This window comes from Mustela nivalis (genome assembly GCF_964662115.1).
Source record: "Mustela nivalis genome assembly, chromosome: 7".
In the NCBI taxonomy this organism is placed as follows: Eukaryota; Metazoa; Chordata; class Mammalia; order Carnivora; family Mustelidae; genus Mustela; species Mustela nivalis.
Genome location: NC_139026.1, coordinates 44,117,563 through 44,136,460, shown reverse-complemented (window position 1 = coordinate 44,136,460; position 18,898 = coordinate 44,117,563). Strand labels below are relative to the sequence as shown.

Sequence of the window (18,898 nt, the reverse complement as noted above, 5' to 3'; positions counted from 1 at the left end):
ACACCATCATGCCTGAGGATGGGAGGGTGAATGGGTTATGAGAGTATTGTCAATAGCTTCTGCTAACGTCCCCCTCTTCCACTGCTCGGATCTACTGATTCACCCATGCCCTAAGATAACATCACTATGTGCCATCTCTTCTTCAAGTTAACAGTTAGTCAAAATTTCTTTAGAAAAGAAGACTTACAAGGCTCAATGGAACAAACTACTATCCTTTTCTTCCTCCAGCATTCGGTCTAGATTCCCATCATCTTTGGACATCCTTCTGTTCTAGGTTACTTACTTGGTGGATCTCCCACACCTTCAGTATGAGATGTCCGAGCCTCTAGTCACCTTGTTCTTCTCAGGCCTTGGTCCCTGAAACAGCTCATTCAAATTATCAGTGGACATGAAAACAGTGGGAAGCAACTTGCTGAATGCTCTGAATCCTGACAAGGCCCTTACGGCCCCAGGGTCTACAGAAGAGTAAAGTCAATTACTCCTGCCAAGGTAGCCACACCTTTATCTGCCTGCTGGTCTGCTGGCATGAGGAGCCCAATATGACTGTGTAACAGCTTCAGGTTTAAATTCAACTGAACATTTACTGTGTCCTTGGTTGGAGTTTCCACCCCACTCCACATCCTACTCATGTACCAACATATTTAGTCTATTGAAGACTACACTGCAGGGACAGAAAACACAAATTCTCTAAGTGGATAAATAGGATTCATGATGAGTTGAAGACATTCTATGTACCACTTGTTTCATAGACCCGTATCTTTTAGCTGCTTACCTTAAAGTCTCATTGATTTGAAGTATACAGTACTGCAACTTGAATGACCATGCTCTAATACCATGAAATGTCTTCTCCAAGCTGACATCCTATGTGCACTTTTGAGAGGTCCTTCCAACATTCTATAAGATCCCTGATCTGTCGATTCCATGGCCAAATGTCCCTTGTTATACCTCCTTAATCCCAGAGTGAGTCCTTAGTCCTAAGTAATGACATGCAGGGACCCTCTGACACTAACTCAGACACTCTGTGAGCCCCTTGAGAATTCAGCTAGCTGAGGCATTATTGGCAGTGATACATATCAATCCCAGAAAAGATGAATTACTGTCAGTATAATTAAGTAGCCACCAAGTGACTGGTTGCATTCTTTAAAGGATGTTACTATATTGAGAGTTTAGTGTTAAGTTCGGTGGTTGACTGGTCAGACATTCAGCAGTAGATTACCCTTGCTGAAAAAGAATTCATGTTAGTAGGTCCACTGATAGTCATTACTCATGCCAGCATAGCTTAAGAAAATCTTTTAAGAATATTTCTCATACCAGTCAGAATGACTAAAATTAACAAGACAGGAAACAACAAATGTTGGTGAGGATGCAGAGAAAGTGGATCCTCTTACACTGTTGGTGGGAATGCAAGCTGGTTCAGCCAATCTGAAAAACAGTATAGAGGTTCCTCAAGAAGTTAAAAACAGAGCTACCCTAAAATTCAGCAATTGCACTACTAGGTATTTACTCCAAAGATACAGAGTAGTGAAAGGAAGGGGCACCTGCACCCAAATGTTCATAGAAGTTATGTCGCATTAACCAAACTGTGAAAGAGCCAAGTTGTCTATCAACAGATAAATGGATAAAGAAGATGTGACACACACATACACACACACACACACACAATGGAATATTACTCAGCCATCAGCAAGGTTCAATACTTATAATTTACATTGACATGGATGGAACTGGAAGGTATTATGATGAATGAAATAAGTCTCAGAGAAAGACAATTATCATATGGTTTCACTCATACGTGGAGTGTAAGGACCAGGACAGAGGACCACAGGGTAAGGGAGGGAAAACATCAGAGAAGGAGAAAAACCATGAGAGCCTCTTAACTATGGGAAATAAACTGAAGGTTGCTGGAGGGAAGGGGGTGGGGGGTGGGATAATTGGGTGATGGCTAAAAAGGAGAGCACGTGATGTGATGAGCACTGGGGGTTGTATGCAAGTAATAATTTATTGAACGCTACCTCTGAAACTAATGACGTACTATAAGTTGGCTAATTGAATTTAAACCAAAAATGTGTCAGTCTTATCTAAATATTCAAATTTTTGGTATGGTGATTTTATAATATCTTTTTAATATTTGTGTAATCTGCAATGATATGATTATGAATTCCTGATTTCATTATTTTTATTTTTAAATGGATTTTTACAAGTTTTTGTGAAAATTTTTAAATATTTTTAAATGCAATTTCTTCAATTATATTCATTTTTGCTATTATCCTTTCTCTAACTTTTTGAGAAAAATACCTAAGTTATTGTTCTGAGCCCTTCTTTTTCACATATGAATTTAAGGCAAAGTATTTTTTGAGCATGATTTTACCTATTTTCTCCAAGTTTTGATGTTGTATTTTCACTATTATTCATTTCAAAATGATTAAAAATTCACAAGTGATGTCCTCCTGGACCCATAGATCATTTAGATGTATATTGCTTTATATCTAAATATTTGGCTTCTAGGTATGTTTTTTAAATTGAATTTTAACAGTTTCATAATGGTCACATAATTTGCATGATTTTAATCCTTTGAACGGTATTATATAGTCCAGTTTATGGTCAATTTTGGTAAATGTGCAGTTGAAAATAAAGTGTTTTCTTCCATTGCTGGATATAGTGACCCAGATATGATGCTTAGGTAATTTCTTAATTGCACTGTTCAAATGATCTATATCTCACCTGTTGTTTTATTTTTGTTTTGCTTTGTTTTATTTGGTTAGTTTGTCAGTTTCTGAGAGAGATATATTAAAATTTCCCAGTCCAATGATGGATTATTCTTTTACTTTCCATTTTTGCTCTATATTTTTCAGACTATATTACTTGCAAACAAATTATTCTATCTTCCTGATGAATTGCGTGTTAATATTATGAAAATCCTCTCTTTTATCTATCAATATTTTTTGTCTTTTTTTTTTTTTTTAAAGACTCATTTATTTATTTCAGAGAGAAAGAGGGAGGGAGAGTGGGCAAGTGAGGGAAGGGTCAGAGGGAGAAGAGAATCTGAAGTGGGCTCCCTCTGTGTGGAACCTATATAGGGCTCCATCTCACAACCCTGAGATCATGACTTGCATTGAAATCATGTATCAGACCCTCAGTTGACTGAGCCACCCAGGCATCCCATTAATACTTTTTGTCTTTATGTCTATTTTGTATGATACTGATATCACTACCCTCATTTCCTTCTCGTAATGTTTTCATCCTGTTAATTTTCTTATCTTTGTTCTTTGAACTTTTATGCATTTTTAGATTTGATTTTATCACTTACAAAGCATGTAGTTTGCATGTTTTTAAAAATCAAGTCTAACAATCTCTTCTAATTTTTTAGTCAAATTCGCTTAAACTCTTGACTGCTATATTTGGAACCAAATTTATCAACATACAATTTGTTTGCTCTTTGTCCCATCTTGTCTATATCATTTTCTCTTGCTTTGCTGGATTAAATGTTTTTTTAAATGTTCTACATTCTACCCTTATTTGATTGTCATATACTCTTTTACTATTCTTATAGTGGTTAACCTGAACATAACATCATGAATTCTTTATTAAGATATAAATTATTACTGTGACTATTTCCTAAATAATGTGATGATCTTAGAAATCATTAATTACATTTTTCTCTCTCATCCTACTATTTTCATGCATTTTAATTCTGCATATATGTTAGTTCTCATGTTATTATCATTATCCTTTTGTACAGCCAATATTTTTAAGATAATCTTCATAATCACCTTTTCTAGTGTTCTTCATACCTTTCTGCCTTTCTATGCTTCTGTCTGAGATTATCAACTTTCCTAAAGATCTCCCTTTGGTATTTCTTTGGTGTAGGTCTATGGGAATGAACGCTTGTACTGTTTGTTCTTAAAAATATTTTTATCTCACCTTCACCTTCCAGTGATGTGTGCATATATGTGTACAATACAATGTTGGCAGTCATTTTCTTTTAGCAATCTGAATACTTTCTAGTGTTTTCTGCCTTCTGTTGTTTTTGTTATCACTTTCACTCTTGTTCTTAGGTCAGTTATTCATATATTTTTTGCTTTATATTCATTTTTATTTATTTTATGTAATATTAGAATTTTAAATAAAATTTGCATAAGTATTTTATTTTGTATTTTTAAAATGTATCATATTTGTTATTTGTAAAACTTTTGAGTACCTGGCTTGATGCCTGTAGTGATTAGTGTACCAAATAATGATTCTTCCCATTTTCTCTTTCATCTCCTTCTGTAATTTTTGTCACCACTTCTATGTGTGTCTCTCATACAATTTTCCAAGTTTTCCATATTTTTTATTTGCTTATGTATCGATTTTTTTTCCCAAACCTCTTTTCCATTTCATGAATTCTCTCTTCTACGATGTCTGGTAAGCAACAGAAATAAATATTTATAGAGTTCTTATTCAATGCTGCCATTTTCACTTTAGTCTTGGAATAATTTAACACTTCTTCTTGGCTGGAAGTAGGGAAAATGTTAGTTTAAAACAAGGCACTATGCTAGTAAAGATATGAAAAAATTTAATGAATTTTGAGAATCTATTGAAATAATCATATTTTAATGTGATTTAATTGTAAATTTAATCTTTTAATATTTGTGGAAGGATTTTTGTAATTGTGAAATTAATTTGATTTAATAATAGTATACTGTTGTTTAATTCATTGTTAAATTCTCTTTGTTATTAATTTTAAGGTTTTACACCCAATCACAAAAGTACAATTTTTAGTTCTGTGTACTATCATTTTTAGGTTTTGGTTAGTGTCTTTATTCTGATTTTGTAAGATAAATTTCCAAGATATCCTTTTTTTATCATTATTCTTTTGGAAAGTGTGCAAATAAGGAAGACCAAGTAATTTTGCTCATTGTTAAAGGTAAGAACAGGGAGCTGTGTTTCTCTATAAGAGGCAATGTCCCCTAGCATGGGATGTTTACCAGTATCTGGAGAACTATTTGGTTGTCAAAACTGGAGGCCAGGTTGCTTTTGGAATTGAGTGTGTAGAGCTGAGGATGTGACTAAACACCTTACGCTGTAGAAAACAGCCTCCCAACAATTATCTTTGTTTAAATATCAATAGTGCTGAAGTTAGTAAATCCTGGTCTAGAGATAGAGCACTCGGCCCAAATTGTATGTATGTATGTAGTGTGTGTGTGTGTGTGTGTGTGTGTGCATGTCTTGGGAAGGGTGAATCACGGAAACTTTCCACTTGAGTATAAAAGTAGAGAAAGTGAAACAAATGAGGAGACATACCCAAAATAGTATTCTTTGTGAGCAGCCTGTGCCGAGATAAGAAGGAATCCAATAGGGCCCTTGAGAAAGTACATAGTTTGATAGATTTTCTTCTACTATTAAAGTACTCTAAAGATAATACTAAAATACTAGGGTATTGGGATAGAAGCTGATACTGACAAGAGGTTAGCTGGAGTCAGATTATGAAAGATCTTGTATCCAATGACGGAGAATTTGGCATTGAGAAGACTTTTTTTTTCCCTTTTCTTTTTTGATGTATAATTGGTTTTCAATATCCTACTAGTTTCAGGTGTATATCATGTCATTCACAGTGTTTACACATTACAAAATGATCCTCATGCTAAGCTCAATTATCAACTGTTACCATACAGCGCAATTACAAGCCACAAAAGCTAAAACAAACAGATGGAATTACAATAAGCTAAAAAGTTTTACATAATGCAGGAAACCATCAACAAAACAAAATGGCAACTTACTGGATGACAACTACCAAAAGTAAAGGGCAGCGACTATATTGGTGGTAAGCAAGATCAGAATCAAGGAAAAAAGAAAAGCTGCTGAAGTAATTTGAGTAAAAGAAGGTAAGAGAGGTGGTAAAGAGAGAGGGGATTGAAACTTTTGCACATACTAAAATTGTACAATTGATATATATATTCTTTTTTGGGGCATGGTGGGTGTTGGAAGTGAGGGTGGATTTTGGACTAAGAAAACTACATGAATAGTCATGACATTGGATAAGATACAGAACACAAGGGAGCCAGCAGATTGTTCAGCTATGTGATCCCTTTCTTGTTTTGCTTGTATGGAGGCTCAAGTGGAATTATCCAATGTGCCACATGATTAAAAGATCTAGAGTTTACCAGAGAAGTCAAGACCCGAGATATGATTTTTGAAATGTCAATTTAGTATTGTTAAGATCGCAAAAAAGAATTGTAGGGGAGAGTTGAGAAGTAGATCTCACTGAACACCAACACCGAGCATTGACAAAGAAAGAGGGAGAAGCTTCAAGAGATTTTGTGAAGAAGCAATCAGAGGGGAGGGAAGAAAACCAGAGAAGAATGTTAAAACAGAACTCAAAGGAGGAAAATTTTAAAGGGAAGTTAATAGTTAATAGTATTGAATGTTTTAGAGAGGTTGAATTAGGTAAGAACTGTCAAGTACTCCGTAAATTTGTAACATCTAGAAATTCTGGGAGAACAATCCCCATGGTTGAGAAATTCAAATTTTAGTGGATTGACTGGAGGTGAGAAAGTGCTCTGGAGAGGAAAGGGTAGTAGTTCCATTAAAGGATATGGGAATCACCAGGGGAGATAAAAATTGAGCAGAAACAATTGCAAATCTTTGCTATATACATTAACTTTTTATAACAAAACAATTTTCAGGTAAAATGTTACCTCCTGTCAAGATCTAAGAGAAAAATATCTTATTTCTTTAAGTCACTTGTTTTTTGAATTCTCATCGTTAAATTGTGTGTAAAATTTGGCCTTTTGATTTTATTTCTTCTTGGGCTTTGGTATAAAAATGTGCTTGGAAATAGGTGTTGCTGATTTAAATCCTGCATTTTTAGTTCAGAGATAACCCATTGTTTTTAATCCATTACACATTGAGAAAAGGAGTAAAAAGGTGGAACATATAAACTGATGTGTTTTTCTACAGCTTTAAAAAAAAATTACAAAGCTTGGTTTGATAGCACTTAATTGCAGTATCTCCACAATAGAATTCAAAAGTTCAAATTTATGTTTTGTGTGTTTTTTTTTTCCTTAAGCTCATAAGAGTGATTATGAGCATGAAAAAAATTCCAATGGGAGATTTATCATCAATATACATTTAACACAAAATGAATACTGCTATGATAAACTAAAAGTAGAAAAATGCAGTCTTCTCTCAATTATCTATGTGTATATTGTTTTGTGGGTTATTGTCACAAATGTGCATTCCCATAAGCCAACATCATCCTGCTCTTGCTTTCATTGCTTTTCATTGTTTGGAATGTGCAGCTGGGCAAAAAAGTGCATTGTAATATTAATATAAGAAACTTAATTAGCTAGATAAATCAGTTCAGCATATATGTTCTAAAGGCAGTTGTGAGTATATTTTAAATTATTGATAAAATTTTTTTCCTCTGTGTGTGTATGTGTGTGTCCTATATGTTTAATATGTTTGATGCCAGCAGCTTTTACCAGGAGATATAGCTACTGGGAAAGATCATGCGCTGTGAAATTAGGTCATTATTTGTTTTTGTCTGTACCCCTTACTAAATTGTGTGACTTGGGAAAAGTAAACTTAACTTCTCTGGGTATCATTATTCTCAGTTGTAAAATTGAGACCGTGAATAACGTTGGGGGGTTTTGTGAACTGAAAATTAGATAATGCATTCATATAAAGTGCTTACCATAGTTCCTAGAACTTAATAAAATAACAATAAATTAAATTTCATCTGCTTCATGTTTTCCTAATTTTACAGTATATCTGCTCTTCCCCATGTAGAGGTAAGAAACACAGTCCATCTTCAGAATACTACAGTGGATTATGCTACAGAGCCACAGAAATTTTTTGAAAGCTCTTCCTCCTGTCCTTCTTTCTGAGACTTTTCTCTATCCCTTGGTGGCTAGTTCTTGTCCTGATGCCTGGTTCCTGTTTTCTGCCTCACTACCTAGTTTAATGAAATTGATGCTTGAGTTTTAATACCAGCTTGGCTTAATTCCTGCTCTATCCTTGGTTGCCATTATTTAGATCTGCCTCAGTTTATGCTCTGTGACTCTCATGTCCAGCCCACCATCACTGCCAGAATTAATTCCTGAGATTCCAGCCTTAGGACAGCGCCGTATCTCACTTTTCCAGGAAGGGAGTTTGAATACAAATATTAATGAAATTCTGTAAAACAACTTTTCCTGTTAAGAAGAGAGTCTCACTGTAATGGTTTGCTTCGTATGAGTTTTCAGGAATATTTGTATCTTCTCATTATATAAATCTCAGAACACCACCTCCATTGCCATTTACTTGTTGTGCCTCTCTGTATTATTCAGCATCTCATGAACAGGTGCTGATTAATAGGAGAAACTTTGAGGAGGACATATTCATTTTGCCTTCTCAATAAATATTTATTGTGCAATTTATATGATGCCAAGGGCACTAGATAGTTGTTTATTGGTTCTTAGCTTCACAGTTGTTCATTTATTCTCTTCTCTGTGCTACTAAAACTAGAAGGCTGCAAATATTTTCTAGACTTCCTCAGCAGCTTAGCTCTGGTAAAGTTTTGCCAATGTATGCACTGACCAGATAGTAGATGGCAGAAAGAAGAGATGTGACATTTTGGTTTTGGCTCCAGCAGGAACATACTGGTCTTATTCGAAGAGTTAAAGAAGTCTGGTATAGCTGGGGTAGAGAATGACTGAGAGGAAGAGCTTTGGAAAGACTTCTTTTTAAGCAGGCACCAAATCAAGTACTCAGGGCCATGAGGGTGTTGGTAATGACTTTGGATTTTATTCAAAGTATAATGGGAAGGCATTAGAAGCTTTGGAACAGAATACCGAGAAGGTATTTTATGCATTAGAAGAGCAATTGGCAGCTTGGTTAAAAAATAGTCTATAGGGATGTGGAAGCAAGAGCTTATCAAGGAGATCAATTTGGAGATTGTATTATTCAGGCTAGATAATGACACATACAAAGTATGCTGTGGTTTGAGGCAACTCTCCATGTAGTATTATAGGTTCCTTTACTTTTATGGCACCTCCACATCAATAAGTATTCTACAGTTGATAAAGGAAGGAAAATGAGATCTAGAGAGTCAGCGATAACAAAAAAGTGATTTCATTTGAAAATCAAACAAATCATAATCTGAATATAAGTCTCTTGCCAGGCGTATCACAGCAGGTATTGCTGAGAACAAGGTATTAGCTAACACCTGTTTTCCATAGGGTATTTGAGTAATCTAGAGGAAAGATAATGATAGTGACAGTAGAAATGGTGGCAAATGGTCAGACTTGAGATTTATTTGGAGTGCATTCTGGTGGCAGATTTGAAAGATATCCTGATGAATGAGAGGTAGGATGTTAGAGAAATATAATAGTCAAAATTACTATGAAGTTTTAGACAAGTATAATGAATGAACAGAGGTGCCTTTCACTGTGACGGGGAACCTTGGGGAATTGCAAGTTTGGGTATGTCAAATTTAAAGTCATGATTAGGCATTCCAAGTGGATGTCATGAGTCTAGAACTCTTGGGAGAGAATCAGGCTTCATAAAGAAACTTGTGAATCAACAGCAGTCCAGGGCATTTAAACAAATAGACAAGAGGAAGACTACTACAGGGCCAGACAAGTAATTGGATTTGAGAGGTGAGTGAAGAGGAAAGATGTTGAAAATGATAGGATTTTTCTTTTTTCTTTAGCCACCAAATAACATGATAATGGCTTCAATTATAACAGTGAAAAAAATAGGAAGAACCAATGTAGAGTTAAGAAAATGTATTCCTATTGAACAGAGTCAGAATGAAGCCTTTCTGGATGTTGAGATCATTGAAGGAGAGAGAGAAAGGACCAAGAGTGAAAACAGAATGTTGGAAAAAATATACATTTAGAGAGGAAGAAGACAATTTAGAGAAATGCTCAGTGAGGCAGAAAAACCAGTCACAAGTTGTCATAGAATCAAGAGAGCTGAGAGCTTCATGAAGGAGGAGGCGGTTAACAGTGTCAAATGTAGCAAAGTTTGTAATCTATAACAAAAATATAGAGTTTGGCTTATCTGATAACTCATGGTTTTGAATTATCTCTATTTCCTTGTCCCCAACTCAGCTGACTAGTCATCAAAAGTCAAGATGGTTTCATTGTCTTCTGAAGATTTCTATTTCTATTTTAATGGAATTTTTTATTTATTCAGAGATTGAGAAGGAAAAGGACAGAGCTGACTTTTTGCTGCTATTATGGAAAATAATTTTACTGAATAAATGATAATAATAATAATAATAATATTTACTGAGTTCATACATGCCAGGTCCTATTCTATTTACCTTATATGTATTATCTCATTTAATATTTATAACTATCTCTGAATTAAAAAAAAATTACTTGATCACACATCCTTCTCTAGCCATTATCCTTTTTTCTTCTTTCCTTTGTAGCAAAATTTCCTGAAAAACTTGATTAAGAACTATTGTCTCTCATTCCTACTTTTCCATTTTCTCAGGAACCTGTTCCAACAGGGCTTTTGTCCTCAACATTTTACCAAAATTTCTCTTGCACAGGTCAACAGTCATCTCTTTGTTACCAAATTCAGTGGTTATTCCCCATTACTCATCTACTGATAGCATTTGAAACATATTATTCCCGAATCCTCTAGAGTTCTGTAAGTGCTCCTCCTTATTTACTAGCCATTTCTTCTCAGTATCTTTGGTGGTTTCTATGAGTTTCTCTAACTTCAGATGTTGGAATGCCTTGGAGCTCAGTTCTCAGACCCATTATCTATCAACACAACTATCCAAAGAATGTTATTCAGTGTCATGACCTCAGATAATAGCCATATACTTATTGATTCCAAATTTACATTCCTTTGTGATAGACTTGAGACTTCTACAGGAAACTACCTACCAATGGGCATCTTTAATATATTATATTAAAAATAATATAATTATTATATTATATATTAAGGTTACATATGAAAGACATTTATATAAAGACAGTATATATTATGTCCCTTAACTTCCCACCAATGATGCTCCCCCTTTAACTGTCATCATTTCAGTAGATGGCAATTTCTTCCCTCCAGATGCTAAGGCAAAATACCTTCTCTTTCTCTCCTATCTCACAGTCAATATGTTAGTAAATTCATTTAGGTCTTCTTTCTAATTATATCTAGATAGTGATCATTTCTCAGCATGTCCACTGAACTACTGAATTATTTGGTGCTATAATTATTTCATTTCTTTTTTTTTTTTTTTAAAGATTTTATTTATTTATTCGACAGAGAGAAATCACAAGTAGGCAGAGAGGCAGGCAGAGAGAGAGAGAGGAGGAAGCAGGCTCCCCGCTGAGCAGAGAGCCCGATGCGGGACTCGATCCCAGGACCCCGAGATCATGACCTGAGCCGAAGGCAGCGGCTTAACCACTGAGCCACCCAGGCGCCCTTAATCTCCCTTGTGTTTCTATCCTTTATTTCCTATAGTCCTTTGTAACACATAAGCCATGGCTCTTCTATAAAACTAATAAATTTATGTCATCACTTGAGAGGACGTACACCAGTGGCTTCTCATCTCACTTATATTACTTCTGTTTTATCACACCTTGCCTAATTATATCTTTATATATATATATATATATATATATATATATATATTATATCTTTATATCTTTATATCTTTATGTATTTATTATCCCTTCCCCACATGAGTTCTATGAACTCATAAATTATGCTTTGTTATTGCTACATTGCTGGTGCCAACAACAGTCCATGGCACCTAATATTAGCCTCATTTACTGGTTAGGCTCAGAAATATTAAGGGCATTGCCCAATTTGTTAAGTGGTGGATCTGAAACTCAAGTCTAGAAAGCTTGGGTCTGGAGTTCATGCTTTCATTAAGTATGTTGAACATTCACAGATACTACTAACTTTCACCCAGCTCTCTGAATCTACCCACTGCATTTCTTGGCATTTGTATTACCTTTCACATGTGTTTTTAGCCTGATTTTAGTCTGATTTTATTTATACACATGAATTCAGGGCAACAAGACACACAAAAAAATCACCTTCTGTCCCCAGAAGCCACTCCAATCATCCCTGAGAAGTAGTCAACTGTCTATAGGGAAAGCTTTGCTACCAACACAAATAATTAATATCTGACAAATTTAGAATGGAACACAGGGAAGATACCCTTATCAGTTTGGCTTGTAAAAATGAAAAGTAATTAGATAATTTGGGAATAACTATGATGAACCATAGCATTAGAGACCTTAAGAAAAATAAATAGAATAAATTGAATAAAAACTAGGAAAACTGATATAAACCATCTTGGCACTGTTGTTATGTGGATTCTGGCAGAAAAAATGGGTCATAAAAGAATTGTAAATAGACACATTTATCTCTTTAATCTTAGCTGAGGGACACCTAGGTGACTCAGTTGGCTAGACATCTGCCCATGGCTCAGGTCATGACCCCAGGGTCCTGGAATCATGCTCTGCATCGTCAGGCTCCCTGTTCAGCAGGGAGTCTATTTCTCCCTTTCCCTCTGCCCCTGCCCCTGCTCTTTCTCTCTCTCTCTCTCAAATAAATACATAAATTCCTTAGAAAACATAATTTTAGCTGTAAATTTGCTTAACCAGATTTTTAAAAAAGATTTTATTTATTTATTTGGCAGATAGAGATCACAAGTAGGCAGAGAGGCAGGCAGAGAGAGAGAGAGAGGAGGAAGCAGGCTACCTGCTGAGCAGACAGTCCAATGTGGGGCTCGATCCCAGGACCCTGGGATCATGATCAGAGCCAAAGGTAGAGGCTTTAACCCACTGAGCCACACAGGTGCCCCCAGATTTTTTTTTAAACAAAATCATCTTTTTTTTTTTTCAAAATTTTATTTATTTATTTTACAGAGAGAGAGGTCACAAGTAGGCAGAGAGGCAGGCAGAGAGAGAGGGGGGAAGCAGGCTCCCCGCTGAGCAGAGAGCCCCATGTGGGGCTCGATCCCAGGACACTGAGATCATGACCTGAGCTGAAGGCAGAGGCTTAACCCACTGAGCCACCAGGTGCCCCAACAAAATCATCTTAAGAGACACTCCCACTCCCACTGTTTGTGTTCCCTCTCTCACTGTGTCCTTCTCTGTCAAATAAATAAATAAAATCTTAAAATGCTTACAAAAAAAAAAAAAGAGACACATTCATGGGATACTTGACTACTTAATACTGTATATTAGCTTTCTTGGCAAACTGAAAAATTATATGGGAAAATGCCAATATAATGTGCTTTAATTAAAAAACAAACCCTACCTTCTCATATATGTACACAAACAAATAACAAAGTAAGCATATCCAAGTCACTATATATATATCCAAGAAACTATATTATTCTGGAGAAAAATCACATAAATTTTACGTTTCTGTCTACTTAACTAAAACTAAGCTGTAGTTGAATTGCCCACTTAGAATAAACTAAAAGACCATTTTGTTGGATTTTATATGAATTTCATGAGTAGATAACAGGATTAGTACAATATAAATCAATATGAATAAGAAAATGTTTATACCTTTCACTGCCAACTAACCCTCTTGTCCTGTAACTTCTACAAATATTTTCAAAATGCCCTCCATTAAGAAAAAAAAACCATTGCCATCATTCTAATGTATGTTTTCAGCCATATTCCTATAGTTTTCAGCCTATTCCTTTTTTTTTCAGTGATTTTAGTATGAATCTTTATTGAATCACATCATTCTAAATGCCTAAATCCAGAAGATTTTCTGTAGGATTATAAATGGTTTTGATTACATGTGTGAGAAATGTTCAGAAAGTTTTAAAGTTTTAATAACCACCTCAGATTTGTTCCTTCCCATTTTTTAATAGATCTCTAGAAATGTATTATTGGAAGTCAAATTCTAGCATCAGAAAAGAATCATGTTGCCAAAAGATTGCTTGGATCTCCAAAAGAAAACAGAAGGGAACATATATTTGCAGGACATATTCTTTGCATATAACAATTCTTTTGCCTTAGAAAATAGAATGATGGGCCAGGGGCACCTGGGTGGCTCAGTGGGTTAAAGCCTCTGCCTTCAGCTCAGGTCATGTTCCCAGGGTCCTGGGATCGAGCCCCACATTGGGCTCTCTGCTTTGCAGGGAGCCTGCTTCCTCCTCTCTCTCTCTGCCTGCCTCTCTGCCTACTTGTGATCTCTGTCTGTCAAATAAATAAAATCTTAAAAAAAAAAAAAATGATGGGCCAAAATAAATTCAGTTTACAGAACAGAGGGAAAAAACTTCAAATAGATTTACCAAAAAGGCATTCAGGGGGTGCCTTGGTGGCTTAGTCGGTTAGGTGTCTGCCTTCAGGTTAGGTCATGGTCTCAGGGTTCTGGGATTGAGCCCCACATCAGGCTTCCTGACCAGCAGGGAACCTGCTTCTCCCTCTCTCTCTGACTGCTGCTCCTCCTGCTTATACTGTCTCTTTCTCTGTCAAATAAATAAATGAAATCTTTAAACAAATTTTTAAAAAATGCATTCAAAATATATTATTGCCATTAAAACTGAGAAAAAAATCTTTACAATTTTTTTAAAAAATTTTTTACTTGTTAATATGTTTTGAATTTATTGTAAATCTGGAGTTTATCACTGAAAAAATTCCCATCTATTAATTCACAATGGAATTTCGAAGGACAAGAATGTCAGGTTTATCCTCACCTATGTGTATGCATATATAAAGATGAAGAGATAATCTGCTCCAATAACAAGAAAAGTTAGTCTTGAATATCATTGGGCCATTAGTGGTATGTTGTTGCAATATCATTTAAGGAATTTTCTCTATTTGGAATAATATAACTGCACAGTCAGGGTACTGTTGTCAGCCAGAAGATATAAGATATCTGAAAACTTGTACTTTTAAAAATATTTCTATCTTGTTCATTGAAGTCTGCATCCATTAGAAGGTTAGCCACAAAATACATACTACCTGCTGTTAAGAAGCATAAACTCTCTTGCCGTGCTATTCTATGACAAATAGATAAGAAAAAAAAAAAGGCAAAATAGGCCAATTATGAAAAGCAGATTAAATGAGGAGTACATAACATAAAGGAAATTCAAAACATCTGTGAAGAGTGAATGTGAATATTCTTTTTACCACAGTTTAGAAGAGGAGAAGACTTTTTCATATTCAAATACAAATTACTAAAGGAATCCAGAAAATTCGACAAGAAAATTTTTTTTTACCATTCCCAGCATTATGGTTAGAGAAAAACAGATTTATTTATTTATTTATTTTTACAAAACTATTAAGTGTTTTTTTGGCTAAACAATCCAAATATAATTCAAGTCAAAAGTAAAAAGCCAAGCAACTAAGTAAAAAGTCAAGCAGTATTACTTAATAACATAAATTTATTTTCAATTAATTTTCTCTTACTATTTTTAAAACTGTATTAAAGAACAGCAGGTTGAGTTGAAATTACATTTCTAATGTCCCTAAATCCTTTTTTGGGGAACAATGTGGGTATTAATCAAAGAAACAATACACTTCTTGCTTTTTATAAAAACCTTTTTGGCCTTTACAAAGTAGTTTAATAATAACTCAGTTTGTAAACATTATATTTTCATATCACAGTTTCCATTTTTATCTATAAGTAGCTTCCAGTAAGAAAGCATGGTAAGATGTAATATGGGTAAGTCACAAAAAGAAACTAGGGATCTGCTTTTGTTACTCAGGGGAAGTATCCTGAAAGGATTTTCCTAAGGCGAGGTAGAGCTGGAAGCATTATTACCCACGTGAGGCTATAAGCATGTAGTTAAGTCAAAGCAGGGGTAGATTGGAGGCACAAGGATACTCCGCGGTCCAGAAAGGAATGAGTGGGTAATGTCAGAACATTCTGAGTGTAAGTCTTGGGTTCATTTCCCACAAGCTGTGAGACCTTCTAGGCTCTAGGCCTCAGTTTTCTTCTCGGTAAAATGGGCTTAAAATTGTATTCAAGCCACAGAATTGTTGAATGAATTCCATGAGATAATATGTGTTCAGCAACTATTACCGTGCTTGGTACAGTGGATGCATACTTGTGGAGGTCATTGTTATATCGTCATCGTGACCTTCATCATCATCATCATCATCATCAAGTGAGAAGAGAAGCAAAGAAGCAGTGGAATGAGATGTAGCAGCACCAAGTGAGTGCAGTTCAGGAAAGGAAGTTGGTGAGCTCTGGGCAGGAAGTGGGTGTTTCTGTCAAGCAGATGTCAGCAGGAGCTTCCAGAGCTGGACATTTCCATAAAGGCACTGCTCCGGGCTAAAAGTGTACCAGGAGGAGCGCACACAGTCCCAAATTTTCATCCACTCTACCCAGCTAAAACTGATCATTACATACAAACCTTTTTGGGGCACGTGCTAACCATTCCGTGTCAGAAAATCTTGTGCGATTTAGACACTCACCCAAAATGTGACATCGAAACATTGTATTAAATTGGAAAGCACAGGAAGGAATGATGAGGGCAGCAGTTAATTTTGTTTCTCTGCAGCAATCCAGCCTATGTTCTTCTATTGCTTTTACACTAAAACAGCTTAGTCAGCTTCCCCAGAAGTAGGAGCATGATAAACTAAGAAGACCCTTCATCAATGTGTTTGAAAATGTAGTAAGCTATATGGGTTGATTTAAAACTTTTCTAAAAAGTAGGGTGTCAAGAGTAAGACAAGTAACAATAGATTAACTAAACTTCATTCACCTGAGAGACCATATGGGCACATCGCTAGTAGGGTATATAGAGAAAAGAGGGGAAAAGTCGTTTCCAAGGAGTAGCTCCTTGCAGTATGCCATGGCTGGTTATTAGATGCTAGGGACCAAAGCCACAGGGAACAGAGTAAATTAAATTATGTAACTTTTCTGCTCCAAAGCTTTCAAAGTCTTCCTCTTTCACTTAAAAATAAAACTCTGCTCCTTACAGTGGCTTGAATGGTGTTAAACCAACCAGGTTTACCTTTCTAACCTCATCTTTTATAGATTATTTCATGGCTGGTCCTTTTCTATCTTTGGGTCTTAGCTCAAATTCCACCTTTGAGTTATCTCCCTGCCAATCACTCTTCATTACTCTGGCCTGTAACTAAGTCATACTGATTGTTAAATATTTTGAATATCACACTTACTATGTCATATATATTAAATAAGTACTTCACAGAGTACTTGAGTCACAGAGGTATTGGATAGATTGAGTAAGACGATGTATGTTAAGCAACCATCACCATTCCTAGCACAAAGAATACACTAGATGCATACTTTGATGTTATTATTATCAGATTATTATGCTGTGCATTTTAGTTACATATTATATAATAATACCATATTCTAATCATATAAGTACATAATAGTCATCATTGTAATCATCATCATCATCATCATGATAAAATGAGAAAAGCAGCCAAAACGACAGCTATGACAAAACAAGCCAGTTCACAAATTTAAGTCAGCCAAGTGGGCATGAAGAACCTGTTTCTGTCATGTAGACCCTTTTAGTTTCCTTTATAGTATTTATCATTGTCAAAAATCTTTTTTTTTAAATTTTATTTATTTATTTGACAGCGAGAGAAGGAACACAAACAGAGGGAGTGGGGGAGGAGAAGCAGGCTTCCCGCCAAGCAGGGAGCCCAATGTGGGGCTCAATCCCTGGACCCTGTGATCATAACCTGAGCAGAAGGCAGACATTTAACCGGCTGAGCCACCCAGAGGCCCCTATCATTGTCAAAATCTTATTTGTTAACTTGATTTTCTTTTTTGCCCTCTCTTTTCCCTAGCTCACAGGTAATCTCCATGAAGGTAGGGATGTCTTTTGTTCTATATCCTACACTCTCTACAACTCTTTGAAGTACCTTTTACAATATATTACAATATAGTAATATATATTAAAAATATAATGTATAATTAAATAAAATATAATGTATTAAGTGTTACATTAAAAATATTTAACAATCAGTATGGCCTGATCCCTGGCCAATCAGAAGGGAAACTTCCGCATTGAGGAAACAGGGTCCTGGAGTTGCTGAATTGTGGGAATGTCCATTCATCTAAGAACAATTATAACTTGGATGACTGAAGGGTGATGGTAGGATTAATAGGAGCTTGAGTAGACATTATTTCCAGACTGACTGATAGAAGTATTTAATATTTTACTAACCAATATAGTTGTATTACTTATCAATTGCTGCATTAAAAAATACCAAAACTTTTTGGTTTGAAATAACATTTATTATCTCACAATAACTGTAAGTCAGACATCCAGACATAACATAATTGGGTCCTCTGCTCAGAGTCTCACAAAGCAAATCTATAGCCTAATCAAAGTTTTGGTTAGACTGAATTCTGTTCAGAGCTCATGTATGTACTGGCAAAGCTTAATCCTTTTGGGTATAGAAGGAGGTTCCTATTTTCTTGTGACATCTGTCACCCTCAGCAACCTGAAGACTCTCACGGTTCCTAGTAATGTGGTCCTTTCCCAAGTCCTTTATAGGCCTTCTCACAACATAGTAGCTTATTTCTAGGACAAGAGAATCTTTTCTCAGGAAAAACATAAACCTTCTTGTAAAGGGTTCACCTGATTAGGTCAGGCCCACCTGGAATAATCTTTCATTGGACTAACTCAAAAATCAAACTGATTAGTAACTTAATTACATTTGCAAAACTCCTTTACCACTGCATATAATGAAAATCAATCACAGAAGTGAAACCAACCGTATTTACACCCTGTCCATACTCAAGGGGAAAGTCTTATACTGGGCATGTACACCAGGATATGAATCTTGGAGGTCATCTTAGAATTCTGCTTATCATAGTATCCTTACCAGTAAAAACTAGCTAATTATAATCCATGAGCCTTATCATTCAATACAATTATTTTGGTTCTCAGTTATAACTTAGAGATGTGTTGTATTTGCTTAGTTGTTTTCTTTGGGCTAAGGAATGT

At 35.4% G+C, this 18,898-nt stretch overlaps 1 long non-coding RNA gene across 1 annotated transcript in view; it reads left to right on the top strand.

Annotated features, from left to right (window-relative positions):
• The window catches only part of LOC309870524, a 105,937-nt gene that overhangs the window by 19,696 nt on the left and 67,343 nt on the right, over nt 1-18,898 (top strand). Inside the window, exon 2 of the long non-coding RNA XR_014314643.1 lies at nt 5,728-5,864. This is a non-coding gene — a long non-coding RNA (uncharacterized lncRNA). The remainder of the gene's footprint in view (nt 1-5,727; nt 5,865-18,898) is intronic.